General features: G+C 45.1%; 1 long non-coding RNA gene across 1 annotated transcript; it reads left to right on the top strand.

The window, feature by feature from the left end:
* The first annotated feature begins 178 nt into the window (after positions 1 to 178).
* Positions 179 to 27,564, top strand: LOC139597311 (uncharacterized). Its single transcript, XR_011681577.1, has 3 exons — positions 179 to 487; positions 21,717 to 21,873; positions 26,769 to 27,564. It is a non-coding gene; the product is annotated as an uncharacterized lncRNA (long non-coding RNA).

Genomic DNA, 27,564 nt, shown 5'->3' with positions numbered 1-27,564 from the left:
TCTTGTTCTGTCTGCTATAGACTTTGAATAAGAATGGAAGTGCATTTAGAAAGCCTGACTGCTTCCTAAATCCTGAGAATTTGGGATTCTGTTGGATGCTAAATACTGCAAATTAGAGCATGCATTTCCTATAAATGTTCAACAGTTTCAGACTGGCCATGATTTGCCTTTATTTTGACTGGTACCAGCCAGGATTGGAAAGCACACAGACACTTCTCCTTCCATTTGATCTGTAAACTCAGATGTAGCCTGTTCTACCATAGCAGATGCAACTTCTTCTTTCTTGGAGGGACAACATGACCAGGTCTTTCTCACCCAACAGCTGACTGAAGGACCCAGCAAGCTGCTCCTGGATGCAGTGGAAGGTTTGATTGCTTCAGCAGCCCTGAACTGCCCCCAGCTCCCCGGCGTGGTGACTGCTTGAAAGGAAACCCTGCAACCAGGGCACACACCCAGCTGCCTCCCTGCAGTGCTGTCCTGCATAAAGGTATGCTGCTCTTTGAAACCCCTGTCACTGCAGTGATGTGGATATGTTATAACCACCCTGTCTACTTTTCATCTGTCTGTCACCAGCTGGCAGTTGTTGATGATTTATAGGATTAGATTTCAGACCTCATTAACCAACATAAGAGTATCTATGTGCTAATTTCATCCTGTCAAATATTATTTGTAATAAACATGCTGGTAATTTCACCCAGTGGGGATAATTGACTAAAACTGCAATGAGGCAGTGCCCACACACTGCTCTGGTGGGTCTGTCATTAGTGAGCAGGCTGGGTGGCACAGCCCCATGTGCTCCTGGAGCCCTGCTCAGCATTTGTCAGATGAGAGAGCCTGATTCAGCAATCCCTGCTACTGTCAGTGGAATGGTGGCACTTAGAGCCCTTCCTTTCCCTGGTAATTCCAATGCCTTTAAAAGCATCCTCAGAACACAGGCCTATACATGGGCATTTTCTTTTAACCAGAAAGCTCATGCCAGCATTTGTAGCTTAGGCAACAAAATGTTATTTATTTTGAGAGCCTAAGGTACCATCTGTTAGCAAAGCAAGGAAAATAGAAGGATCTGAAGGCACATGGTCCCATGGCTCCTGGCTCTGGGTGCTGGGACCCAAAGTTCCTTTCAGTAATGTTCCACACTTGCTCTGAACTGTGGAATGCTTGGAGGTGATGTTCTCAACCTGCCTGATATTCCTCATGCCTCCCAAGCCCACCTCTGGTGTGTGGTTTCTCTTCCTTTCAGGAAGCAAGGCAAGGTTCTTAATCCCACATCCCTGCTTAGGGCAAATCACTGTTGCCAGGAAAAGCTCCATTAAAGCAGTGCTTTCTTACAGCCAACTCCAGGGAGTCAAAAATCAGTGAGTAGAAACTCCTGAGAGACATAAGGGCACAGGACAGACCTTGTGAGACTGGATGCTGAGAGCTTGGGATGGGACTGTATTGTGACAATTGTGACACTTGTGACAACTGTAAAACTAGAAGACAATCCAAATTCTCTGTGATGGGAGTGCTGGGGTCCAGGAAAGAAGGTGGTGCTGGAGAAGGCTGAGCATGCAGGGCCAGGGATGAATGGGGTGCATGTGAGCCCCAGCCTGTGCCTGTAAAGCCACAGGGGGAAGGTTCTGGAGAGAGCTGTCTCCTCTCCAGGCTGCTGCTGGGGATGTGTGGGGCAGGAGCCACCTCCACCACAGCTCACACTCCCCCTTTCACTGGGCACAGAGTGAGGAAGGGGCACCCAAGCACCAAGGATTGTTACAGGACTCACCACTGTTGCAGCAGCCTGGGATGTTTGTTACAAAGGCAGGCTGTTGGTGCAATACAAACAACAATAAACCCTGCTGGCATCGCAATTCTGTGGCTGGGCCAATTCCCCATATTTAGAAAAAATGATTTCTATGTATTTATTAAAGTCTGTAACTGCTGTGGTGAGGACTGATACCACTGGTACCCATTAGATGAACAGATGGTGCTTCTCCTGTGTTTTGTTACTGCTGTCACAGATGGGAGAGCTCCTGTTTGAGGAAAGCCCTGCTTGGCAAGTGCTACCTGCTGGGGGTTGGGATGAGGAAAGCAGCCTGGATGTCAGGTCCTTGCAGTCTCCATCCAGGAGCCCATGATCACTGCAAGCATCCCCAGTAGTCAGGGCAAAGCTGGCTTAGGAGGAAAGTGTCTTGGACTTTCTGTGCTTCTCTTTGACACCTCTGGTCTTCCACCCCAGCCCAGGCAGATTTACAGAGGGAGGGAGGGAGGCTTTTTCAGTAGTGGAAGCTTCTGCAGTGCTTCCCTGCCATGGTGCACCCTCCATCTGCAGGGCAGGGTGTGTGGCACCAGTGCTGTGTGAGCAGAGCCCAGTGCTGTGTGAGCAGCTCCTGTTCATCCACCCCAGCAGAGCCCAGTGCTGTGTGAGCAGCTCCTGTTCATCCCTCCCAGCAGAGCCCAGTGCTGGGTGAGCAGGTCCTGTTCATCCACCCCAGCAGAGCCCAGTGCTGGGTGAGCAGGCCCTGTTCATCCCTCCCAGCAGAGCCCAGTGCTGGGTGAGCAGGTCCTGTTCATCCACCCCAGCAGAGCCCAGTGCTGTGTGAGCAGGCCCTGTTCATCCCTCCCAGCAGAGCCCAGTGCTGGGTGAGCAGGCCCTGTTCATCCATCCCAGCAGAGCCCATGGGACCCAGCCAGAGCAGCCTTGCCTTGCCCCTGCTATTCCTCCTTGGCATGCGCTCACCAGACTTGGCTGCCATGCCCTGGGTTTTCCCAGATATTAACACTTAGGGCCCATCTATCCTGGAATTATCTGTCCTGGCCCCTTAACTTGCAAGCCAGGCAGGCTGAGCTTTGGTACTGCAGAGGCATACATGGCTTTCACCTGAGCAGACTTGTTTTAGAGTAGCCAGAGCTGCTGGGGATTGCATTAGAAGGAAGTTTTGTGACGTTTTTTACAGGTTCCTCTCCATTTTGCTCCCTGAGCAGCTCTAAAAGCTTTGTTTGGCACATCATAAAAGCTCTTGGGTGGTTTGGCAGCCAGTTGTCTTGTCCCAGTAGCCAGGCCTGCAGCACCAGCTCCCAGCTTAGCTCCTGTGCTGGCTGGGTGCATGTCCTGACGCTCACTGAAGCTGTCACACGGCCAGAAAAATGTTTCAGCAGCTGCAGTCTGACTCCAAATGCTCTTAAAAATCCCATTTACAGGATTTCCTCTCTGCTTTGCAGGGAGACAGTCCTGAGCAATGTGCTTAGCTGTTTGACAGGCTCTGCTGGCAGCTTCAGCAGTGAAACATGGCAGCAAAAGGGCAGGATGGCCTGTGATCCTAAAATGTTCTTGCTCCTCTGTGCTTGCCATTGATTCTGCTGCTCAATTTCCCAGCAAGACTAAGTCTAAATAATTTATAGGTAGGCATCTTTCCTGCTCTGAAAAGCTTCTTAATAGATTTTTAACCTGAAGGAATATTTTCTATTTTTTTAATGATAGGAAAAAGTTCTGGAGATGATCACCAATATAAGCATTTCTCCAAAGGTCACAAACCTAAAACTGTTCAGGATTTATTTTTATTTTTACTTAATATATAATTTGAATGCAGAACCAAAATAATGAGAATGAAAATCAGAAGAATTTAAGGAAATGGGCTTTTTTTCTCCAGAAGCCTGTTAATGAGCAGAGTATTGATATTCACTTTAGGAATGGGCCTTGGAAAGTTCAGTAATAGGATTTCTATTTTAACTCTACTGCCTTGAAGCTTAATTTACCTCTGCAGTATCTTCAGTTTTGAGGTGAACAAGCAGTAAAGGGGTTGTCCTTTGCTGGGAAATGCTTCTGATATTTCTGCATGGTGGCAGAGGCACACCCTGCATCCTCAAGGGGACACTTTGTCCCTGCACTAACCCCAAACTCCTGAGTGCCCTGCTCCAAGCTGGCCATGCAGGTGCTCAGGGGTGCTCACCTGCCTCAGTTACAGCTTGCCAGCTCTGTAGCACCTTGGACCCATAGGCAGCTATTTTCATAGATTGTTTTATTTCATAGCTGAATGGAAGTGTATTTATTTTCAGGACTGTTTCTGTTTTCCTGCAAAGGTTCACCAACCATTTTTGATCAAAGCCCTGGCTGCCCCTGCATCACCCCCAGCAGTCCCTGCTCTCTGCCCAGCTGTGTGCCACGCTGTGGGCACTGAGCCCAGGCACAAAGTGACACCCACTGCCCAAAGCAGTGACCTCCAGCCAGCTGGGCCAGGGGCTGGGCCAGGGGGATCAATCTGGGTGTGGTACGAGGGGAACCCATCTGGGTGTGGTGCCAGGGGGATCAGTATGGGTATGGTACCAGGGAATCCACCTGTGTGTGGTACCAGGGGGTCAATCTGGGTGTGGTGCCAGGGGGATCAATATGGGTATGGTACCAGGGGAACCCGTCTGGGTGTGGTGCCGGGGGGTCAATCTGGGTATGGTGCCAGGGGAACCCATCTGGCTGTGGTGCCAGGGGATCAATCTGGACTCACATCCCACTCTAGCCAGTGCCCCCACAGTGGCCAGAGTGGGATGTGAGCCCCGAGCTGCAGTGCCCACTCCTGCCTTCTCCTGCTTCCCAAAGGTCCCCACCACTTCACCAAGGCAACTTAAAGAATGACACTCAGATGATTCTCAGTACCATCTGCCTAAACAGTGCTTTTTCTAGAAAGTCAATTAAGCTGCAGTGCTTCTTTGCTGAGAATGATGGCTGCGCTCTGATGAGAAATGCACTTGATAATTTAATAGGCATTTTGTCTTTTTCCTAACAAGATGTGTTGATTTCTGAGAGGTCTGTTATTCACTAAGAGAGGAAAATATATGAACTGAAGGAAAACATAGAATATTTATTAAGGTGAAGGATATTGAATCTTTGTGGACTAAAAATAAAACTTGTGAGCTATTCAGATTATTGGCATTTCTTAAATTTTGTTATCATTTAGATGTTAGGACAATGGGTGGGGAAAATGGAAGCTCTTTAAATTAAAAAGAGTTGTTCTGAAATAATGGAAAGAAAACTGTTTTGACTTTTGAAGTAAAAAAAGGAGTAATTTCAAGGTTGAAGTCAAAATGTTCAATAATTTTTTTAGGGCTCCAGTTTGAATGAATCAGTCCCAGTCTGCAAGAGGATTCTTGACATTTCAGTTCACAGAAGTTTTTGATTGTCTTTGGTGCTGGAATATAGAACATTTTCCAACTCTCAAATGCAATATGATTGGAAAACTCTTTTTCACTCAGCCCTGGTAAAACTTCCCAGGAAGGGGGTGAAGACACAGGCTCCCTGCCAGAGCACAGGAGCCCTGCTAAACCAGCATCTCCATATTCTTTCTCTTAGAAAATGCTTTTTCCTCCAATCCAAATAGTGGAGGGCTGGAGGGAAGAGCAGGAGACACAGTGACACTGTCCCATGCTGGCTGGAAATCCTGTGGTGCCTCTGGGGCACAGAAGGTCTGAATTTAAGTCTCCCTCTAGTTTGAATCTCCTTCAAACAAGTACCAGCATCTCCTGAAAGCACTGCCCTCCCGAGGGCCTTTCTGCTCAGAACTTGCAGGCAGACTCTTAGAAGAATTTGACTTTATTAGTGATTTAAGCCTTGGAATGGAGACTGACAGCAGGTGAGTGTTGGGCAGAGTGTGGGTGAGCTGTGGGGAAAGGGAGAGGCTGAGAATGAGCCACATCAGGAACTGACCAAGGCAGGGCCATGGCAGGAACCAAAAGAACAGGCAGGATGAAGAAAGCCACAAGTTTACATCTGGCAATCCTTGTTTTGCCTCGTTCTGTTTTCCTAATAAAAGTTAAATATGGAAAGTAGGATGTCATCTAGAGGGAGCCACGCTTTTGTACTTACTGTAAACCCACCTGTGCAGCTGGTAGTCAGTCCCAGTGTGGTTGCAGGGCTGGAGCCACCTTGGTTTGGTGCCTGGTACCAGAACTGAACTGAAATCCTGCAGAAAGCAAGCAGCCTGTCATTCCCTGGCACAGCAGCCTCCTGCCAGCAATGCAGCAGGGGCTGCAGGCCTGTGACTGGCACAGGGTGCTTGCAAGCAGCCACTGCTCACCAGGTGATGCAGCATCTGCAGGGCCAGCAGAGGAGTGAACAGCTCTGCTACCTCGTGGGGAATGCTTCAGCAAACCCAGAACATACTCTCTGAAACTGAGCCTCCACCCCAGGAACAGGTCACATAAACTGGTACAAACTTTAGGGTTTATAAACTTTATAAGGTTTTATAGGTTTTATTATTATTTATACAATTATATAATATTATGTAACTATATAATATTAATTATATAATTATATATATGAAATCTATTATGTATATAATATATATTATATGTATAATATATAATATATAATAATATAATTATATATTATATATTATATTATATATTATGATATATTATGCATTGCTATATAATTATATATATCATATATAATGATATATAATATATAATATTAATATATTATATAATGTATAAGATTATATAATTATATAATATTATATAATATTATTTGTTCATTATCCTTTATTATTTATAAGGTTTTAAGGTTTTTATTTGGTTTTATAAACTTTAGGGACCTCTGCTGTATGTGGTCCAGGATCCCCCTGGCACAGCTGGAGCCCTGTCAGTGCCTGCAGAGGCAGCACCATGGGCACCATCACAGCACCTGGCCAGAGCCCTTCCTGGTGAGCCTCTCATCCAGATGTCCCAGACATAAGCACAATGTCCCACAGTGCTCTGCTCCTCTTTCTGCCCTTCCTGCCTTGTGAGCACGTTTTTCTTGTGTCTCCTTGAATCTTCTCTAAGCCCCATTCGCACTAGAAATCTGTTATACATCCTAAACCCAGAAATTATGTGATAGGATTGCCACATTTTCCCTTGGACCAAGCACATGCAGAGAGAAGAGAGATAAAAATCACACACAACTGTTCTGCAGAAATGGGCTTACTTTTGCACTTTGTTGTTGAAGAAGGTTTGGGGCATTCTGACATTTTATGGACTTGACTGATGACTCACCTCCAGTTACTCTCAAGTCTGGAAACTTGTCTCCCTGCAGCTCCAAGGACGTCTGAAAGGTCAGCCTCTGGGTCTCAGGGGCTGAGTTCAAGGTGTCCCAGGATTGCAGCCTGCTTGTCCCAGGACTGTTCCTGGACATCTCCTGCTGGGCCACCAAGCATCCCATTGCTCTGCTTTCCCTTGCCAGGAGGTGTTCCCTGTCAGAGGGCTGGGAAAGGCCAATAATCCAGTTGGTGTGGCACAGTCAGTAAAAGACAGAGCACACTTCATAAAGGACACCAGGTTTTAAGATGTTTTCAGGTAACTTGAGAGCAATGTAAGGTTTATGTAGTTAATAATGTGATATAGGCTCCTTAGAGGTTTCCTGGTCTCTATATTCTTGAAGTTATAGTTTTTCCTACTGAGTTGGAAGCTCTGACTATAATGTCCTGAGACTAAACTCTGATGTTTTTTCAAAGTGTGTTTATGTAAATGCCAGAGAGAGGAACAGAGATTAAAAGTGCTGAGATTATGCCTGCAGCAAGAGCAAACAGGCGGATTTCATTTTTAGGACACTGAAGAAATGCAAACTGGCCACCTGCCAAAGGTTCCTGTGAGCTCTCAAACTGTACTGTGAGGTAAAACAATATTGTAATTTAACCAGAGGGTGACTAATGCTGCTTCTGGCAGCTGCACAGGGGCTGGAAATATTTGCACAGCCTACACCTATGGATCTTCTCAGGATCCTGTTGGCAGTGCTGCTGTGGAAAGGTCAGGTCCTGCTACCTGGGCAGGGACCCAACTGTTGTGTGCTGGGGCTTCAGAATCAATGTTCTTCTGGTATTGACAGAGATTCCTCACCTGAGCAACACCCAACAGAGGCCCTGGAACCATCCCAAGTACCCTTTAATTGGAATGTATGATTTGTTTTTTAAAAAACCCAGTGTGTTAAATTACTGCAATGGTTGAGGCAAGGACTGAATGAAATGGAGCTTCTTCTTTTGATTAAAAGGTGTAAATTAGTTTTGGAACAGGCTTGAATCTTGTGGCTGGATGGGACAAAAGTCTCAATCCCTTTGCTGGTGTGTACCACAGGACTTTGTGCTGAGCTTGCCTGCGTCCCATGCTGAATCTGCATTTTATATGGCAAATCCTCTCCCTGCCCCTGTCCTCCCTACCTGGGAAATTGCATCTTTGAGTTCAGATAAAGGCTGTAATTCCTGTGTTTCCAAAAGGCCCTCCTGAAACAGGTGCAGCATTCAAACAGTGCTTTGAGACATCCCAGGGCACAGCCACAGCTCAAGGCCAACCTCACAGGATTGTAATTCCAAGTGATTAGAATTTATGGTGGCTAATCTGTCACAGAGCATATGTTGGAGCAGTGTTCAGATGATCAAGTGCATCAGCTGATAACTGCTGCTACCTCTGCTGTGTGATCTACAGCCTGATTCTGAGTGCAAGGTATTTAGCCTGTGGCAGATTGAGACTAGAAAGAAATAATAAAACCCAGTGTAGATTTAGGAGGAAAAGATAAAAGTTATTGAAAAGCAGCTGATGAAATGGTTGAGGTGTTCCAGCACCAGCAGCAGTAATCAAGAGCCCTGCTGAATCATTGGGCTGCTGCTCCATTCCAGATCTGGCTGGAAGCAGATATTGAATGAAGGTGCCCAGCTCGGGCTAGCAAAAATGCAGGCAAATGAGGAGATAAAATAGCAGCCCTTTAAAAGTGATCCTGTTCAAGGGTACCACAAGGGATTTCCTAGGCAATTTTTTTTGCAGAATTTAATTAAAGTGCTTTGAAATTTCTGGGAAGTGAGAAATTGCTTGGCAGGATTGTGGATTTTGGTGCCGTGAAGGCTGAAGAGTGAGCCCTCACTGGTGGCCAGGCAGTGGAAATGTGCTTGGCTGGGACTCATTTTGGAAAGTCTGAGGGTTGCCATCAGCAATGTGGGCATCCCAGGCATGGAGGGATAGTGGGAGGAAGGGATCAGCAGCCAGGCACAGACAGGTTTGGCCTTGGTGCTGAGGAAGATTCCCCTTTCTCACCCTGCTCACATGTAAGGTTACTTTGACTCATCTCAAAAATGTTCTGGAGATCATGTTGGCAATCCAAGCTCTGTCTGTGAGGAAGTATCAATGAGTTTATGCACTTTTCCTCCAGGCTGCCATGATGCTGTGCATGTCCCATTTCTGCTGCAGGTGCTGTCTGAGGGGTTGGGCTCCGTTCTTCCCCAGCCACACTCAGTGAGGACAGGGCACGGTGATCTTCCCAGCCCTGCTGTCACTGTGTGCTGCTGTCTCCTAGGTCAGGCTGCAGTTTACCCAGAGATTCATTCACCAATGGCCCATGCAGTGCCAGCCTCAGGAGGAGACTCATTCCCACCTTCAGGCAATGAGTCCAGCAGATTTTGCCATCACTGCTCACTGTGTCCCACTGAGGAGTGCTGGGGTAGCTTTGCTTTAGAAAGAGGAAATGTGCTGATGAATTAGGAGCAGTGCCAGGCTCCCAAAAGGACTTGTCCTTTCTTTTTAATAAGGTGGTTTTCCTTGTAACCTCCCCATCATTTCTAATAAGCTCTTGCACTGTCAAAGCCACACTTGGCTCTCTTTCTCATTTTCCATCTGCTTATGAGAAGGGCTTATGGGAGATGAATGTGAACAGGAGATTCTGCTGAGGATGGCTGACCTGTGCAATCAGTTCTCATCTGGCTTTCTTTGGGCTTTTTTGGTTGGGTTTTCTAAAATAATGTTTCTGAAATAGGGAGTAGACCCTGGCACACATATATGGCCAAGGTTCCTTTCCAAAGGGGGCCTGGGAGGGAGGGTTGTCATGGTGAGAACTGAGGTAGCAAAGCAAGGTTTATCCCATAAATTTAATTTTCTATCCCTTCTTGTGTCTACTGGAACTGTACCTGTACTGCTAAGAGGGAACACGGTGGTGCTGCCCAGGTGTGATCACATCAGTCAATCTTTTTATAGCAAACTTTCTTCAAAAGGCTTAAGTGTGATATCAAACCAATTCATCTTTAAATTTGATCTGAATGCTTGATCATTGCTTGCTAAACTGGAAACTCTTGTGCAAACCTTTCCCAGACAGTCCTGTGAAAAGCAGAAATTGCCCAGCAGATTGTCCTGACCATGCCTGCCTTGGAGTGATTTGTCACAGTAAAATAAAAATGTCCAAAAGTAATAAATTAAAAAAGAAATCCTCTTCATCAGTGCAAGGAGAATGTAGTCTGTAATTTATGATGGCAGTGACAAAGAAGTCTGTTGCACGAATCTAACTTTTGGAGCCCGTAGAGATTTCCTACTGTTCTCTCTCTTCTTTCAGGACATTAGATTGTACAGAGATATTGGCTGTGTCCTCCAGATCCCACAGGGACCAACAGGAACTGTGGTTTTGGCTCAGAGAGAAAAAAAGACAGCTTATTTTTAGTCCTATTTATGTCAGCTGCCTCCGAGTGCCCGTGAGTGCTCACCAGTCAGGACGAATCCCAGCTGGGGACTCAGAGCTGGCCTGAGGGAGCCTCTTTCTGCCCCAGCACCTCGTTAAAGTGAGAGGAACTCTGCAGTTCATTGCACAGAGTGGTGTCCCAGTGTGCAGTGGTGTTTTCACTTGCCTGTGGGGTGAGTGTGTTGTTCCAGTCCTGTAACTCATACAGTGTGTTCAAACCAGAGGGGTCTCCTGTGAATTCCTGCTTCACTGCTCAGAGAATGAGCAGTCATCTGACTTAATTAAGCTCAGCTAAACCTAAAAAGTGTTAGTCAATGATAGTTCCTAAAGCTTTGTCTGGGTAAGTTTATGTATTTTGCAGTTCTAGGAATAGCTCAAATAAAAAATGGAGCTTCTTTAGCCACTATTTTTGCTTCTAAGGGTCTGAAACATATTTTTTGTCCAAAAATAGCAATGAGCTTTATGAGGGACTGCAGTACATTCAAAACAGTTTCTGGTAGCCTTTCAAGTGCAATATTCCATCTTGTCTTGGGGTGACTTTGTCATACTATATCCCCCATTGTCTGCTTTGTGCTCAGACAGGGGTCCTGAAACTTTAAGCTCTAAGAGGGGGCAGCTGGGGGAATTCCTCAGTGCCAGATTTGTGTTCAGTTCTCACAGACTCCCCTGGTTCTCTCTGAGCTGGGTTGTCTAGCACGGAGAGAGCAAGTACATCTTTGCTTTTCTTTAGCTTCTTGTTCTTTAGTTGAGGCAAGAAGCTTTTCCCATGACTGTGGCTTCTTCTTCTGGAACTGTTCAGCTTTGCTCCGGTCCAGAACACCAGACCATCACTGGGAACCCTATGCCATGGCCTGGCTCTGGACCTCAGGAGAAGCCCAGTAGGACTCCAAAAATCCACCAGTTTTCTCCACAATGAGAAGGTTTATTATCTAACTTTATTCTTTTTCTTTTTTTTTTTTTCTGTTCCTATGTGCACTCTGCTTGTTAAATAATCCAGGTTTTTTTGCTTTCCTCCAAGAATTTTTTTTTGAAACTGTGGGGGAGAGGCTGCTGAAACATACCTTTCTTTAGAAGAGACACCCTTTCAGGGAGTTTCCTCCTAATTTGTCTCAAAACTGAGACACTTCTCCTCTTCGCAATGCCCCAGACCTTTTGTATGCTTTCAATGGCAGCTTTTTATCTCCCATGGCTTGGGAAAGCTGCTGTGCCTCCCTGGAAGGGGAAATGAGCTCTGTGCCCCAAACCAGCCTGCACTGCTCTGTCCTTGCCTGGTCCTCTGTGCCCAAATCTGCCCCAAGACTCCTCTGTGCCCTCTGTGCCCAAATCAGCTCCAAGACTCCTCTGTGCCCAAATCTGCTCCAAGACTCCTCTGTGCCCAAATCTGCTCCACGATTCCTCTGTGCCCAAATCTGCTCCACGATTCCTCTGTGCCCAAATCTGCTCCAAGACTCCTCTGTGCCCAAATCTGCTCCAAGGGTCCTCTGTGCCCAAATCTGCCCCAAGACTCACCTCCAGCCAGCTGGGGGCTGTGGCAGCTGCCACTGGGCCCTGGGGGAGATGCTGTCATCAGGAAAGGCACCAAGCCCCACTGTCCCCTCTCACTCCCTGCACATCACCTACATTTCCTCTACATCCCCTTGAGGCAAGGGGGAAAAGCCCCTGATCCCCAGGCTGGATGGGGCCATGCAGCTGCCCAGCCATGGGTAACTCAGGCTCTGAAATAGAAATAATGCCACCTCCAACCATAAACTGCCCTTGAAATTTTAATTGGGTTGTTACTGAGATGAAATGTGCTTTCTGGATTTTAATGTGTTTATTAAGTTGGCATATATGATTTATTATATCCTTAATTATTAATTTTCTTGCTCGTAAGTGTCTGGATTTTTGTAAATTATGAGATAGGGAGGCGTAATGCTATCACAGGGGAATCTTAAGTGAAATGAAGGGGTTGGCTTTTTAATGCAATTTATATTTATGAGAAACTATTAGAAGATAATTTTATATTATCAAAGTGATATAACTAATCCAAGATGATTTAAGGAATGATGATCAGACAGGTCCATGAACTGATGAGAGCAGAAACTGAACAGCTGAAGGATTTAGGTCCTAATTTTGCAAAACACTTTAAAACTCACTTTTGTTCTTAGGGAGGTTGTCCTGCATTAAGTCCTAAGCATGAAGAATGTTACTAAGCATTGCTCAAGGCTGCCCAATATTCTGTTTTCTGTGAGGTGTAGGGTTTGATCTAGGACAAAACTGAATATGAGATAGATTCAAGCACAATTTTTGCTTGGGTTCATTCTCATGAAGCTTCATCTGCTGAACATTTGCAGATTATGCATGGGGTGAGCAAGGCTGGGTTAAATTGGTTTAATTCAAGTTCATAATTTCTGGAGGGTTTTTATAGCACTGTGGGTGAAAAGAGAGCTCAATTTGTGGATCAAGTTGTAACAGCAGCAAGTGCCATTCAGCCAAGGAAAGGAATGAGTATTGTACCACTTCAGTAAGTCATAAGCACAGGGTACAATCAACATTTTTATTAATACAGGTGAGAAATTCTGAGCCTGCTTGTAAGTGAGCAGTAGTTACTCAGGCATTTCAGAGTTCCTTAGTCAGTGCTGTATCTGACTGTGAAGTTTCATGTTGAAGTAGTTCTGAATTAACAAGTCATTGCAAGTAAATAAAATTAATCCATCTGAATCCCTTGCATTAAATGTTCTTTTAATTCACAGCAATTTAATTGGTTTTTTTGGTACAGCATATCCAAAATGTTACAGCATGTCCTGCTGTAACAGGACAGTAATGCTTTTATTCTGTAATCTTAGTTCAAGATGGGGAAAAGCAACAATATTTGAATCCCTGTTTCAAACTACTTCCTGACAAATAAGCTTTTCCTGATATAAATGAAGGAATTGTCAGAATCCACTTTTCTCAAATGTCAAGGTCAGCTAGATGTTTTTAAATTAGTTCATGCCAAGAGAAATTAATGAAGCAGTAAAAAGACAGATACAGAGGTTTGGCGCTGTGAACGTGTTGGTTAAATCATCTGAGAGTCCACTAAATACGCTTTTGATTACTTTTTTGACTTTATTCCTTTATACAATTTGAATAAATCTTAGTCACATCTCAGTTTGCTAGGAGACATATCTCCACTTAGGTCTTCTTGGAACCTTTTTTAGTTTTATATTAGGTAAATATAAAGTTCTATAACCAGTATGTGGAATAATGATAGCAATTATTCTGCAGACACTTTAGCTACATCAGTAGAGGTGTAACATAAAACAGGTTAAAGGGGTTTTTTAAGGAGTAATCTTTTGAAGTGAATGGGTTGCTCTGGTGGACTTTGGGGAATTATCACCCTGTAGCATTTGCAAAGATTAATTCCCCAGATGCTGCCACAGCTACTAAAACTTCCCACCCACATTCTGGAGAAAAGAGGAATAAGGATTCAGTTCCTGGCATCCCTGGAAACTTCATCCTCTCAGAGCTCAGAGGATCCCAGCAGGGCCAGAGCAGGCAAAGAGCAGGCAGAGTCCCTGCCAGGAGCAGGGTGCTGGGCACACACCAACAGCAGGAACAGCTGAGCTCTCTTTCCTCAGCTAGCTCAGCCTTTCTGACGTATTTTTAATTCTGTGTCATCACCTTGAAGTCGTTTCATGGGTTGTTTTTCATTGCCTCTCACTGGAGAGGTTAACAGCAGATTTGTAGAGGCTGCACAACGTGTGCCTGAGGTTTTCCTGGTGACAACTTCAGGACTGGGCTCTTTCCTCTCCTGGTTTATTGCACTGCATTCCTCTCAATTTTCATCTGCACACTGAAAAATCACAGGCACTGACTCATGAAAATGCAAATTTCTTTTCCTCTTCCAATTCCAGCTTCATCCTTTCATAAGAGGGGAATTGAGGTTTTAAGTCAATAGCTTGACTACGTCTAATGTGAATTGATGGTAGATGCAAGAAGCTTAATACAGCATTGCAGCTCCTTCACTTCTGCTGTGAACTCAAGAATATTCTTCAAAAGGAATGTCCCCCAGGCATGGGCTGCTCTGCTGACACCCCAAGAGATGAGCTGCTGCCTTTTGCTGGGAATCACAGCAGCCCCAGACGTGCCAGGAGGGGCAGAGTCTGGCTGAGGATCGCGGAGGTGTGAGAACAGGTCAGTGCAGACCATGAGGAGCCCCCTCCCACACCCTCACACCCTCAGGGAGGGGACATGGCCAGCACCTGGCCCGAGGGAGGCTCCCCTGCACAGCTCTCAGAAAAGGCAGCTCAGGGATGCAAAGGCAGGAGGAAATTTTCCCTCTGCCCGGCCCTGCCTGTGGTTCCTGGATGTGGCAGCCAGGGCTGGACCTGACAGAGCTGGCCAGGGCTCCCAGGAGAGGAGACCAGGTCCCTCCAGGAGGTTGGTGGCCACAGAGGGACATCCCCTCCCAGGGACCCCTGTTCCTGTTCCCTTCCTTGCTCAAATCAAAATTCCCACTAACCTTGGACTGCCAGCCCATTCAAAGACTTGCAAAAGGAATGAGTTAAATAAACACAAGACCTGACCTCCCAGAGGAGGGCAGATAATTGAGCACTAATTGGAGCAACATTTTAAAAGCCATTATGGATTTTATTTGCAGTTCGGTAACTGCTTAAATGCCTGGCTCTAGGGCAAGGGGATGATGCTCATCCTTACTGGGCTGGTAAGGGGCTCTCTGTGGGCAATTGTGTTTGGGCACTTTCTGGTTGTGTTTCTGAGAGCTGAAGGAGATACTGGTTCAGTGATAGCCTGGTTTTGCAATGCAGGCATTTTAAAATCAGGGCTAAGTTGCTGACAGCTTATTTGAACACAATGATCACACATTTGTTTCACTCATCACCAACACAACTGGTAAACCAAGGCAGATAACTAGAGCCCAAAATAAAACAAAGTACAGCAGGTACTGCTAGAGGAGCAAGTGGATCTCATTTCTAATCCCAGAATCAGAGATACATTAAAGTTGGAAAAGATTTTTAAATTCATCAAGTCCAACCATCAATCCAGTGCCACCACCATGTTCACCACTAAACCATGTCCTAAAGTGCCAAATCCAAGTGGTTTTTGAACACTTCCAAGGGTAAGTGACAGCAAGGTCCCTCCCATCCAATGTGACACTGGAGCTATGGTCTCTCCAGTGTCCTTATCTCTCAGATAAGGATGGTGGGCGAATCCCAGAAAAAAAATCCCAAAACTACACCCTGTTGCATTCATCTGATCTGTCCTCTCTTGGTGCTCCCCTCAGGGCATTCCTGCATTGCCTTATGGTTCAAAGACAGCTGGTTATTTAAGAGAGAAGTAAAAACACTTCCCTGATTTAAGTCATTAAATTTTAAGGCAACTGAAAGAAAGCAGAAAATTTCACTGTAGAGCAACCAAAAAAAAAAAAAAAAAAAAAAAAAAAAAGCTAAGAAAAGCCAAAAAAACCCAAAGAAAAATAATGCAAGGTGCAGTTTTATTTATCTATCTAAGGGCAACAGGGAAATACTGATGTCACTGATGTTCTGACTACAAAACATGGTGCAGTCTGTGAAGGGTCAGTGAGCTGCTGGCCACCAGTGCCCCTCTGCCCCATGGCCTGCCCTGCCAGCACAGTTCACCAGAGGGACAGACTCTCTTTCTGGCCTCTGCTGCTCCACAACTTGGGAGCAGATACTTCTTTTGGAATATAAAGCTTACAGGGCTTCAGATATTTTCAGAGCCCAAATAAATGTTGTGCCCATTAGTCAGAGAAATATTTCTTCCTACTCTGAACTCCTGAATTGCCTTTTGGTCTCAGATCTTATGCCAGAGATTACCACTGGTTAATTATGTTGGTTTTCCATAGTTCTCCCTCTAGCTGCATGTCCAACAGTGAATTGCCTAGTTTATCTCTGCAGTAACCCACATTCCAACTCTGCTATGTTACATTAAACCATAAAAAAAGAGCACAGGAATGACAGCAAAAACAACAAAAAAGTGGCTACATCCTTAGGAGCTCTGAGACCCGTTAACTGAGGTGTGATTAACCACCTGATTTGTGCAGTACTCAGCAAGAGAACTCGGGGAAGAATTAGCATCCTGAGGAGAGCACAATAACATCTTAAATCTTGGCCCTGGCTAAGTAGCAACTTACATTAATATTATAGTAGTGGAAGCTAAACCAAGGAACATAAATAGGAAGGACTACATCACATTGGTTTCCACATGGATCCAGAAAAAATGAAATACATTTTTGGATTTGGGAAAAAAGTGAATTAAGATCAGCTTTGCCTTGAAAGGCATACCATACCTGCTCATATTAATCACTGTTGGCTTTCACCTGTAATAAAACATATTTGGATTATTTTCTAGTTATTCTGTAATTGTAGTAGAAAAAAAATGGAGACAATTATATACCTATACTAAAAGTGTACCATGACACTGAACATCTGTGAACTCCAGGTCAGGCAACAAGAGCAGGTGACACTAAAAGTGCAGCTTTGGGGGCTGATAGTTGTTCCATGGGAGGGTTATCACCTAGAATTTGAGCACTTTTCAGTGGGGCAGCAGGTGAGATGCATGGCAGTGCAGGAAACAGGGAGGTGGGAATCTGGGCATGGTTTTGGGCATGCTGAGCTGGATCCATGGCTTGCAGGGACCTGCACTTGCCCTGTGGCAGAGTGTGTGCAGGTTGGGCTCCACACTTAACTTCATGTGCCCTTGCACTGTCTTCTCACTGATAAAAGGATGATGGGATGAACAGTTCTCAGTGAAAACCCACTGTGGAAACCACTCTGAAGAGGCTGCACTTGACAGAAAGACACTGCAGGATCCAGTAAGCAAGTGTTGCCAGAGGCATGGTAAGAGCTGGGCTGTGTTCTGAGAGGAAGGGCTGGGCTCTCTGGGCAGCCCAAATCCCTGTGGGAAAGACACAGAACTGGTGAGACACACAGATTTTCAAGCAAATGCTCAATTACAACATCAGTGTTAGCCTCTGATAGGTCTCCAAATGACTCCAACTGGCCAGGCTCTTCCTCACTGCCTCCATGACTCACACCACTGCCCCAATTAGCCTAATTGGGACCCAGCCAATTCCCCATTGCTCCTAGTTAAATTGGTTCCACTCAGATGGAGGTCGCCTTAGCTGGGGGTTGCGTTTTGGCTTTGCTCTCCCTGCTCTGTCACAGGGCAGCCAGGCTGATTGTGGTGGGTGGGCTGTGCAGAGCTGGGGGAGGCTCTACCTGCTCCAAGGCCCTAAAGGCTCTGGGGGCTTCCACACCCACCCTCCTGTGAGAATGGGCACTTCTTGGCCCTTTCTCTCTGCAGTGAGAGGCAGAGGCACAAGGCCTGTGAAGCCTTTCTTGTTATCTTCCTTTCTGGTTTGTGTTCATCTGGAGTGAATTCAGCTGCAAAGAGATAGATGGAGCATGGAGCTCTTGTAGTTTAATTTGAGATTGTCACCCAGAGGTATTGGGGTAATTATCTTTCTAAATCTGTGTGTTTTGACAATGTAGAAAACAATTTGGAGTCAAACAGGGGTCATTGACTTGTTTTGTTCTTGTTCAAGAATGACAGATTATTACACCAACAGTGTGCCAAGGTTGATGGTAAGCACAGAAATGTGTCATTTCTCTGTCCTGCCTGGAATGAAGATTTCACCCTTGTGTGCTCTGGGTTCAGTTTATTGGAATACATCAAGCAGCATGAAAAAGCAAATAGGAGCTCTGCACTAGCTGTGCATGGGTTTTGCAAAAAGACACAGGTGGAAACCAAAATGCAGGTGGGAGAAGAGCTGAACTAGCTCGGCATGCAGAGGGGCTCCTTGCTCTGCTGCAGGGTGGGAGGTGACAGAGAAGGTGAGAGAACAAGGGTGCCTGAACAGAGCTCAGGATTGATTTGTGCAGAAAGTGTGTTTGCAAAGGCTAATCTCTGAAAGTAATTGGCATGATCAAATCTAGCTCTCAATTCATGTACAGTCAGGCTACTGCCTGGTATTTCCTGCCCATCTCACTTAACACCCAAGAGCTAGCAGCAGTTTGTGCCAGGAATATGGGATGACTCATTTGAGCTGTTTTGTTTGAAGAAATCAGGTCCCTGATTGCTCTGGTTATTCTGAAGCCTTTCTCACTGAGAGGAACAAAGTATGCCCAGAAGATATGGAAGGTTTCTTTTTTAGTATGCAAATTATGTCCTTCACTAAGTTTATTCTTTGTCTTATTCTTTGAGGTGAAGGGTGCCCTCCATGCTCTGACACAAGGTGGTACAGCACACACACACCAGGTTGTTCTTAGGCTGGCTGTTCTTGTCTAATTTATCATCAGGGGACAGCAGGGGTAGCAGGCACCTCTGGAGATCACACGGTCCAGCCCTGCTGGCAGCAGAACCAGCCAGAACAGGCTGTCCAGGGCTAGCCCTGCTTGTGCTTTGAGTGTCTCCAAGAGCAGAGAGTCCACAACTTCTCTGGGCAACCTCATTCTTGTGTTTGACTACCCTCACAGTAAAAAAGTAAACAAAAAGCTTTTACTTTTTGCCTGTATTTCAATTTTTCCTGTCACTGTGCTCAGAAGAGTCCATGATGGAGAGTTCTTTGCTGTCATTCCATCAGGTATAAGATCCCCAGAGAGACATTTTAAGCCTGGATGTATTCTTATCTTTTCCAAAGTATGTGGTTCAGCTGCCAAACTTGTGAAAACACACACTGTTATATCCATCTTTTCCTGTCTCATCCCCCAACACCACATTTTTATTGGTCTGTTCTTGCCAGCTGTTGCTCTGTTTGCCATCATCCTCTTCTGGAGGACTGGATGTTTCTCTGGATGCCAGTCAGCCTCTTTTGCCCTTCTCCTTGCCCGCTTTCTCATGGTATGCTGGCTCCCAGGATGAAGGGTGGTGGTGATTTGGTGGCCTGCCTCAAGTTAGGAACCCACAAGGTGGCCAGACTTTGGGCCTAGAATTGAGGGAGATTTTTTCTGAGGAGAAAAAAAGGTGATAAACTTGATTTTTCCTAGTACATATGTTCAGTAAGGCAGCAGCTGTAGAGCTGCCAAGAGGAACTCAGGAGAAAAGTGAAATATATGGGTTTGGGGTTTGGTTTTTTCTGTTTTCTAATAGAAGAAGGCATTATTCATCTAGCACAGTAAATTGCTAAGCTTCTAGTTCATAAACAAAATAAATAGTTTAAATAATGAAATGACCCTTTTAGAGCAGGCCCAGAGCTGGCATTGCAGCCCTGCTTCTGAGATCTCAGCGTGTGCCCTGGAGCCAGCACTCCCAGAGCTCCATTGCTCCAACAAACCCCAGAGCAGGAATTTGCCCCTGAAAAGAGTGGTGGGAAACAGGGCTGGAGCTGGCAGGCTCAGCCAAGCAGGATGGGCTCCTTCCAGGCTGAATCCTGTGGCAGATGGGGCAGGTGAGTTGGGAACCAGCTGGACATACCCAGTTTCCTCCTCCTCAGCTCTCAAATGAGCAGAGAACTGTTCACAGCTCCATGACCTCCACAGTTCCTTCTCCCCCAGGGGTCAGAGAGAGAAAGCAGGCAGAGGTTCATATTCCTTTAGAGCTGCAGAATTTCTATACAGACAAGGAACTTAGAAGTAGTACCTGAAAATATGCAGGTTTTATCCTTTCACATCTGATTTCTTTCCCCTCATAAACAAACATTCTCTTTTACATGTAAACACCAAGATTTTCTTCAATAAACTTCCAGCAGAGGTCTGAAATAGCCACGTCTCTCCAGAAAGTCACATTATTTGAATAATTCCTGCTTCAGAGAGGCATTTAGGAAACAAAATTGTCTGTGAGTAAAGCACCCCTTCTTCTCACAGTGAAAGAAACAGTACTTCAAAGATTTAGACTCTCAAAGATTCATGTGTTTTTACTGCTGAACTTATGCTGCATTCATATTTCTACTGGAAATTACAATTCTGTGTTTAAGGGGTTGGCAGACTGTTTGTAGCAAGAGAAAATTTGATGTTGCAAGTTGTGTAGGGAAAGTAGGAAATGAAGCTCTAAACCACAGGATAATTGGCAGAGTTTTGATATTTGTTGTGGGGTGGGCAAAGTGTAAAAGTACTTACCTGGTTTGGGAAGCCAAACATCCAGAAAGGTTCTAGTTTCAAAGGAATCCACTTTTTGATTGGCTCATCCATCAGAACCACCCCCTATTACCTGACTGAAGCCACATGCTCAGAATCATGGAATCATTTAGGTCAAAAAAGACTTTTAAAATTGTTGAGTCCAACCACTGATCCAGCTCTGCCAAGCCCACCACTAATTCATCCCCAAGTTCCATATCTACACATCTTTTAATCCCTCCAAGGGATGGTGACTCCACCACTGCCCTGGGCAGCCTGTTCCAATGCTCTACAACCCTTTTGGTGAAGAAATTTTTTCTAATATCCAATCTAAACCTCGAATGGCACAACCAGAGGCCATTTCCTCTTGTCCTATTGCTTGTCACTTGGGAGAAGAGGCCAACCATCACCCGGCTACAAGCTCCTTTCAGGTAGTTGTGTAGAGGAATAAGGTTCCTGTGAGTCCCCCATCTCCCTTAGCTGCTCCTCCTCAGGCTTGTGTTCCAGACCCCTCTGGAACTGCAGCTTCCTGCAGTCACCACAGGGTTTTGTTGTAGTAAGGAGGAACCTTTCTGATAGAGGCTTTTGGCTGTCAGGGCCGCCATCCTCTCTGATACTGGGATGTGTGCACCACTCAGGTTATGTTGAATGCAGCCCTTCCCTATCCCAGCAGCTGCTCTGCATTTCTGTGTTTTGGGGATTTTGTAACTATTTGAAGAATCTCTCTGTAATCCTATATCATCAAGCATACTGATCTGGTTTTCTGCTTATTAGCTTAATATATCCTGCAGGTGGGTGTTTTTATTTCATTGCAAGTCAGGCTGGAACTGCCAAGCTTCTCCTTCCCTGTTTGTGGCTGTTCTAACCATGAAGAAATAAATTTTGCTCACTCTAACAGCCATGACCTTTTCAATCTCAAGTGCTTGCACTGAATTCCATTTGAGTTAGCAATTTTTCCTCCAGCACCCAGAAAAAAATTTCTTCACCCTACAAATAACTTTCACAAATGCAAAAACTCATCGCTAATCAGTCGGGAGAAACGTCTGGCATTTGGTGAGACTCGTTAAGCTGGTGGCTCCCAACACGTGCAGTTCTGTTAAAGGGCAGCAGGGAAGGAGGTGAGATGGTATTTACAGCCAGCCTCTGCTGCTGCTGGAACATCTGGGGCAGGGAGGTGATTGATCAGTAGAGCTTAAGCAGCACTTAATTTGCTGTTATTGATCTTCCACCAGAGGCAACAGATACCGTGATCCAAACCAGGCTGTTGGACCAAGATAAAAGGTACCTACTTCTAATTTCCTTTGCTAACATAGCTGGGCTCATTGTGGTGGAGACACCCACCCTACACAACGTGGGAAGAAGGCAAAGGAGAATCCCTTGGTTTTCAGGGTGAGTGGACAGTGAGATGGAATGAGAACAGGCTGAATGGCAGATCCCAGAGGGGCAGGGCCACAGGATCCAGCTGGGGGCCTGTCGCTGGTGGTGTCCCCCAAGGTTCAGTACTGTGCCTGGTGTTTAACTTGTTCATCAGTGGATAATCATGGGATGGAGGGTAGATGCCTCCTCAGCAGCTCTGCTGACAACACAAAGCTGGGAGGAGTGGCCAATAGCCCAGAGGGCTGTGCAGCCCTTCAGAGAGAGATGGCAGAGAACTGTCCAAAGTTCAGCAAAGGGAAATGCAGGTCCTGCACCTGGGGAGGAATAACCCCAGCCACCAGTACAGGTTGGACTTGCAGAGCTTGGCTTGTACCAGGATAACTGGACAGTGGATGGAGAGCAAGAGGAAGTTGAACCAGTGTTTGGCTGGAGGGAATTGGCCTGACAGGGGGAGGTGAAGCCATCAGAGGCACTCCCTCTGTCCTGAGCTGGCTGAGACACTTCATGTTTGTTTTCATAGCCTTACACAGGAAAAAAGACTAGTTATTGAGAGAAACGTGCCATATGCTGTTGCATATGGCTGAAACATCTGCATATGTACCCAGGGATCTGATATATGTGATGAGCTTCTGTTACAAATCTAACAGTGAAGAAATTATCTTTTGGATTTTTTTTTAATTCATTTTTTAAAACTATATCTAAGGCTCTTGGAAGGAAGTCAGCCTCCTGGCTTTGTCTTGATGGGATTTCATGGAACCTGCAGGGTGCAGGGAACATAGAAGGTGCTTACAGTTGTTTGTTGAAGAGTTACCGGTGCTCCTTCCATTCCTGGGGATGACTGGAGGCTGAGTGAGTTGTCCCAAACTTTTCCATTAACCACTGCTACCAAGCAAGCAGCAGAGGAGTGAAGCAGATGAAGGAATCGCCCATCCTGGAAAAAGTTGTTAGACAAAAAGGATTATGGAAAATACCATATATGAGGTAATAAAGTGGTATTTGTCTAGTTCCCCACTGAGCTAGAAGGATGCCATAGGGGTCTGAGACACAAAGTGCTTCTGGACACAGAGGGCTCTTCATGAGAAAGCAAAACATTCCAGCTCATTCAGTTGAACTTGTGGTGCAAAATTCTCAATCACATGTAAATTCCCCAGGACTTTTAAGGCAGAAGTCATAGAATCACAGAATCATTTAGGCTGGAAAAGAGCTCTAAGATGATCAAGTTCAGCTGATAACCCAGCACTGCCTTGCTCACCAACACACCCTGTCCCTCAGTTTCCCATGCACAAGTCTGTGGATCTTTGTTTTTTCCACCTCTCAGCTGGAACCAGTGAGCACCTTTGTGTCTTTGAACCCCTCAAATTTGCAGGTTTTGCATCTGCTGCAGGGAAACTGCCTGTGGGTTCAGATGGGTGAGGGGGTGACAGGGAGATTGGAGGCATTTCCAGGCTCCTGAAATGTTCCACTTGTAGCAGTGCCCAGAGGGAAACAGTGAATGAAATCTCTTCATAATGAGGTTAGTCACTTCTTAATTCAGTATTAAAATGATCTGTTTCAATATTGAATCAACATTTAAGAAAAATCAATGAAAAATAGATTGTAAAACCATCTGATTTGTGGATGGTCTTGGGTGACAGCTACTAAAAAATGAAAGAAAAGAGCCCAGACTGAAGCCCTGTGCTTCAAAATAACACAAAGTAAGAAATAATATATCATCAGTTCATTCAGCATTGCTTGCAACCTGCTCTTTTGTACCAGAGATATGAGAACATAAGATTCCTACAGAAGGTTTCTTGGATGGCAAAAATTCCTAGATACTGCTTGAATTATGTGCCAATAGCTCAGCATTTGTGGAAGGTGTCATCTAATTAAACCAGAATTTTTAAGTACCAGACAGCATGAAGACCAGTAATAAGAGAGCAAAATTCATCTGTATTACAGATGGGATATGCAACTCTAATAGTATGGCTTTAGGCAATGTTTAATTGAGTAGTTAAATTATCTTTTCCAGACGGGAAAATAAATTACTGCTCATCTTTCCAATTTATTTTAGCTTCTCCACATTCTGTTTCCTGAGGGAGTGGTGAGGGAGTGTGGGACATCCCCAAATATGCCTGGGATGATTTATTCACCCCATGTACCATAATTTCCCCTTCAAGGAGAATGTCTTATATGCATGTGGAAGTTGGTGTGTATGTAACTGGCTGTATTCTGCTCTTTTCTTGCAAAGAATCTCTGCTAATCACTGTGGTGCTAATCACAGCTGTGTGTTACATGCATGTGTTTGTGTGGTTTTAAGTATATTCTTTCTAAAAAAGCAAGAGAGAGGATTGCTGGTTCACCATCCTTCAGTCAAATCAGGAGTGTGTATCTCAGCAGAGCCATGCAATTTGAAGTTTTCCCAAGCTTTGGGATAGCCTGAAAATCTTCACATTGACTCACAGCATTTTGTAGAATGGGATCATTTGTGTCAAATAACCTGAGGACTGTTACTCCTCAGGTTGCCTAAATTCAACCAGATGAGCAGACAGCAATGCATGATACTCTGTGTGGTACATGGGAGCAGAACTGAGAATGTTGGACAATTTCAGTTGAATAAGTATTGGATCCATGTGATTCCATCTGCCTGAAAGGGTCAAATGTCTGCAGGCAGGCACAGCCATGCTAGAGTATGCTAGCTTGTGTGCTTTATGCTGGTTACAGGAGCACATCTGGTGATCCATCTGGGGTGGAAATTTCTGCCCCAAAGTCACTCCTTGGAAAGCCTGGAGCAGATCTGAGTTGGTTGGTTGGGTTGGAACCTGACTGCTGGGCTGTGTTGTGTGACTGTGATGTTTTTGATCAAGAGCTCTGAGCCTAAAAACAAAGTTCTCACGTCTTGCAGAACTACAACCCAAATCCCCTATGATGTCTGAATATTTGTGAATGTAGTAACAGGCTTCTGTGCAGCTGGGCTCAGTCTACTCCTTTCCAAACAACATCATGATTTTTTGGTCACATCCTAGCCATGGTTTTGGCTGTGAGCTGGATGAGATAACCATGTTCCCCTTGTGTGGCCCAAAACTGCTGAAATTCTGGGGGACAGAAAGTGTGAAGCAGGTTTAAAAGTATTTGGGGAGGGAAGGCTCTGTAGTAGTGCAGAATTTTGTTGCTATTGGAGTATTAATACTGCTGAGAATAACTGAGGGGACTAGAGAAAATTACTTTTAAAATTACAGGTGGTCTATTTTTCTCCTTGGTAAAAGTTTTTTTCTAGTAAAGTTAATAAAGATTGTTTTAATGAATATGGATGCTTATTGCCCAGAAGCTCCATGGGTTTTAGAAGATGCCCCCAGGGGAAAATGCTGACTGGAAGAGCTGAGGGTGCAAAGTTGATACCTCAAATGTTTCTCTGCAGACATGTTGAGTTCAGAGTGCTTCCAGGCTGAAGGGGTCAGTGTGAGCCCTGAAAAACTCCTTTGCTTGGTGTGAGCTGTCACAATTTAATTTTAAAAATGAAGGTGCATAGATGCTTTTTAAGCTGCCTGGAACAGGAATCTAACACACACAATTGTGAAAGGACTTTACTAGCCACTGCTTTTCAATAAGCCTGTCTCTCCTAGACCAGTCCAAATTTAGGGTTTTCAAGCAAACAGCCCTGAGGAACTGCTCTGTAAGGATTGTTCTCTACTCAGGACTGTGTGGAGCAGTAAATACATGTTTTACTGCATGTCTCTGCACATCCATAACTGATGTTCCATATTGCAGTGCTTGGAGGGATCAGAGCATTGTGTACCAACTCAGGCACTGATCCAGGCACAGGGCATGTGCAGCTCTCCAAGGGGACAATGCCAGTCAGGAAAATACATGGAGCAAGTGGCTGAGGCTCCTGCAACACCACCTCCATCTCCCCACAGTCAGGCTGCTCACAGCTGCACCTTCCCCACTGCTGCAGTAATTTTTCCCTCATGGAGCATCACCAGTTGTCTTTGAGAACCTGAATCTGACTTTTGCAAGTTGTGCCTGGTACCAAACCAAACTGCACAGTGCTGGCTTGCTGTTTGCTGCCCAATCCACCCACCTGCCATTGCCTGGGGGTTTGACCCACCTCTGAGCCAACTGTTACCTCCTAATTTGGGGTGATGAGTTTCTCAGGGCCAAAACATCACCTGAACAGCAAAGACAGTGTAATTTTAGAGTAGATGCACACCCAGGGCCTTGCTTCCCCATGCTTGCTCCTCAGTGTCCCCAGTTTAGTTCTTGCACCCTAACCTGAGCTCTTCTTTTCATTGTGCTGTCTCACATCCCAGGTGAGAAGAAGAATGATGCTTCAGTTCATAACCCTGCCCTTTTTAGTGACACTTCAAAGAAATCAGTGTAGTGATACGAGTGATTTTATTGAGTTGTAGGACTGTATTTTATGCTCTGAAGGAACACTTACTTCACATAAAGGCTTTGACATTTTTATAGAAATGGCTATAACTGTGTTATTCTATACGAGGAAGAATTTATTAAGCCTTGATCTGGATCTCCTTTTATGTTATGCAAATGACTAATAATAACCCTTCTTCATTACCAGCTCAGTGCCCAGGCCAGGGTTATTAAATCCCCCCTTCCCTTCATTCAGCCTGCATCTATCAGGCTGCCACATTAGGCTGCAACACATCAGAATTCATAAAACCAGCCCAGACTTGTACAGGGATATGAGGCTGCAAATTTAAAGCCCAAGTTGCAGAACACTGGGGGGTTTTGCCTTCTGTGAGAGGAGCAAGCCAAGGTGTTTTGGGGCATGGTGTATTGAGTGAGGCACAACAACACCTTGTTTACTTGTGATTGTGAAAAATTTCACAACCACCATATAGTGGGGGGAAAAAAATAAGGGTTCATTTCCCTCACTAGCAGATAACACATCCTGCTTTTTGTATTTTCAGGAGTGGTTTCTGCTGTGTTCCATCCAGATGTGCAACCATCCCCTACAACTCCCTGCTCTGATCTCATCCTGGAGCTGGCTACAGAGGGCTGGGGTGCCTGTGACACCAAGCAGGGCTGAGAAGATGTTTCTGCATTCTGGGTGATGTTTAGACATTCACACTTGTAAGATGAATCTTATTTCTCAAAAAAATCTTTGAGTGTGTTGGAGATTAGTTTAGGTTCCGTGATATGCTAAAAGCTTGAAAGCAATAAAGATTTTTCATTGTGTAAAGTCAACAGACTAAGAAAATAACCATCCCAGACTCATTTGATGCTAGATAGTTGGGGGCAGTCCCCTGGAAGGCTGACGTGAATTAAACCTTAAAGGTGCATCCCAGAACTAAAGCCCATTTCTCCTAAGTCTGGCATGACCATACAATCGCTGAAACTGGGTAAATGAGCTGAGGACAATTGTTGCTTCTCTGGCTTCTGTATGCTCTGAAAATATCAGCTGAATCAAGTCCTGTAGGTGAGAAAAGTAAAGGAAAACCTTGTTTTGTGGATGTGGATGGGATTTTGTGTGGGCTAAACACCAACTGTTCAGCATCTTTTGTGGATGGATCTAGCCCAACTGATCAGAAGTGGCATGTGCTGAGTGAAAAAATACATATCTGAAGGAGTTCCTGGCCATCATTTTATGGATGAAAGGGAGAAGAAAAAGACATTCCTGTGAGTTTCATTTTCTTAGCAGGGAAAAGTTACCAGTGTTCTTCCCAGAACAGTTTCAGGAGCTATAATTATGTTTTGTGTATCAAA

Source organism: Agelaius tricolor, unplaced genomic scaffold, assembly GCF_023055355.1.
Source record: "Agelaius tricolor isolate 1412-34295 unplaced genomic scaffold, bAgeTri1.0.p SCAF_17, whole genome shotgun sequence".
Taxonomy (NCBI): domain Eukaryota; kingdom Metazoa; phylum Chordata; class Aves; order Passeriformes; family Icteridae; genus Agelaius; species Agelaius tricolor.
This window is presented reverse-complemented; position numbering and strand designations above follow the sequence as displayed.